Source organism: Rutidosis leptorrhynchoides, chromosome 11 (assembly GCF_046630445.1).
Source record: "Rutidosis leptorrhynchoides isolate AG116_Rl617_1_P2 chromosome 11, CSIRO_AGI_Rlap_v1, whole genome shotgun sequence".
NCBI classification, from domain to species: domain Eukaryota; kingdom Viridiplantae; phylum Streptophyta; class Magnoliopsida; order Asterales; family Asteraceae; genus Rutidosis; species Rutidosis leptorrhynchoides.
The window spans coordinates 133260427-133263445 of NC_092343.1; positions in this window are offsets into that span (position 1 = coordinate 133260427).

Genomic DNA, 3019 nt, shown 5'->3' on the forward strand with positions numbered 1-3019 from the left:
AATATACATATAATTTCTTTAGAGGGAATGAGTTAATACTTCATAAATCGTTGATACAATATACGCGTTATTGATTCGTAATGATGTCCACGGTGATTCTTGAACTGACGGAGTTTGTGATGTTATAGGTGCTACTGATTCTGATGACACTGACGGCACTGACTGTGATGGTGATGCTACGTTACTATTGATGCTGTTGGTAAAACAAGTCTAGGTTATAAATCACGCATTATTCTTGTCAGGGTTTCTACTCTTCCTTCTATCATTTCGATTCACTCATCTGATTTATGGTTAGGGTTAGAATAGATAATCTCTAAGACTTTAGAGATTACATAATTGCCGCGGAGTGTTTCTCCAATGAAGTTATGAATCAACACTTCATCGTTTGTTGTTGTTGGTATTCCTTGGTATCTACAGGGCGTATGACATTGGTGCTCGTGGGACAAATTATAAAGTTAAGGTTTACGACGCGGTTATGGTTGGGGTGGTAATGGTACTGTTGGCGTTGATGATGGTAGTACTGGTTATGCTGCTGGTGCTGCTGCTGCTGCTGGTGTTTGTAACCTTTGCACCATATTCTCCAAAGCCACTACCCAAGTGTGAAGCTCGTTGACTTCTTCTATTACACCGAGGTGATTGTCGGTTAGGACGAGCGGATAAATAAAATCTAGAATTTGATGTAGTATATAGTCGTGACGAGATACTCTGAAAATGAGAGAGAAAATGGTGTTTCGGACAGGTTCGCCGGTAAGTGCTTCAGGTTCTTCGCCAAGAGGGCAATGTGGTGGATGGAAAGGATCGCCTTCTTCTTGTCTCCAATGATTGAGGAGGCTACGAACCCATCCCCAATTCATCCAAAATAGATGATGACTGATTGGTTGATCCATTCCAGTCACACTTCTTTCGGAGCTTGAGTGGGATTCCATATCGGAATTCGAGGGACTTGAACTAATAACAAATTCTATTTCGTTCGATTGAATAAAGGATTTTTCGATATGAAATAATTTTCCGGCTATCGGATGGTATTCTAATTACATAGAATATCTATATATATAGCGCAAAAGATTTCGTAGATTACGGAGGAATTTACGAGATATGTCGACAAAGTTTACAATAACAGATACGCTAAGATATGAATTTTGTCTATACACTATTCATGCAATCAATGCAGTAAGACGTGTCTAGACTAAGAATGATAAGCAGGCAATTTCTGACAAAGATGATAAGTAAAACTTTTGACAATGCAGACACGGTCGAAGTCCAGACTCACTAATGCATCCTAACGACTATCAATTAGACACACTAATGCAGACCTGGTTCGCTAAGACCACCGCTCTGATACCAACAGAAAGGACCCGTTCATATACATTATAAACGATTCACAATAGTTGATTACATCACGAGGTATTTGACCTCTATATGATACATTTTACAAACATTGCATTCGTTTTTAAAAGACAAACTTTATTCACATCTAAAGTTGACGGCATGCATACCATTTCATAATACATCCAACTATAATTGACTTAATAATAATCTTGATGAACTCAATGACTCGAATGCAACGTCTTTCAAAATATGCCATGAATGACTCCAAGTAATATCCTTTAAATGAGCTAATGTACAGTGGAAGATTTCTTTCAAACCTGAGAATAAATATGCTTTCAAGTGTCAACCAAAAGGTTGGTGAGTTCATTAGTTTATCATAATCATTCATTTCCATTATTTTAATAAACAACAAGATTTTTATTAAACATAATTCCAATAGCAGAATCCTCTCGTCTGCATAAAGGTAAAATCATTTTCAATAATATAATAGACCACAAGATTTTCATTTTTCATAAACATAATCCTCAAGCAGAATCCTCTCGTCTGCATTAAGGTAAAATCATTCATATGGTGAACACCTGGTAACCGACATTAACAAGATGCATATAGAATATCCCCAAAATAGAATCCTCTCGTCTGTATAACAGAATCCTCTTGTCTGTATAAAAATTGAAGTACTAAAGCATCTGTACCTCGGATGGGGTTTGTTAGGCCCATAGATCTATCTTTAGGATTCACGTCAATTAGGGTACTGTTCCCTAATTCTTAGGTTAGCAAGCTAAAAAGGGGCATATTCAATTTATATAATCCAACCATAGAATGTAGTTTTAAGTACTTGTGTCTATTTCGTAAAATATTCATAAAAACAGCGCATGTATTCTCAGTCATTGAACAAGTGCAATGTTGGCCTTAGATTCACAAACCTATATTAATTATATATATTTATATGTTTGATAAATAACTGTCTAACAATTTAAGTCAAGTCGTAGTGTATCACAATCCTAATGCTCGAGACTAAATATGCAAAAGTCAACAAAAGTCATATTGACCAAAATGTCTTCCAAAATTTATACATGATTATTATATAGTTCAAATATAGTCGTTTTATTTATTTTAATATTTTTAATAGATTTTATTAAAGTAAATAATATAGTACTTTTATTAATAAATAAAATTTTATATTAAAATTTATATAATAAAAATATACTTTTATATATCTTAAGTAATAAAATTTATAAAGTTCATTTAATATCATAAAAATAATATAATAGGTATTATTAATGTAATTATATTATATGTAGTAAAATATCTTTGTATCACATATTTATTTGATAAAATAATATTGATAATAATAATAATAATAATAATAATAATAATAATAATAATAATAATAATAATAATAATAATAATAATAATAATAATAATAATAATAATAATAATAATAATAATAATAATAATAAGTAAAAGTTATATTATTTTGTAATAATTATTAATATTCTACTAATAAAAATAACAATAATTATATTTTCTAAAAATGATAAAATGATAATTTTTATTAACAATAGTACTAAAATGATTATAATAATGATGTTTCATATTAACAATGATATTTTTTATTAAAAATAATAATTTTAGTAAAAATGATAGTTTTAATATTAATAATACTTTTAATAATAATAATAGTAAAATA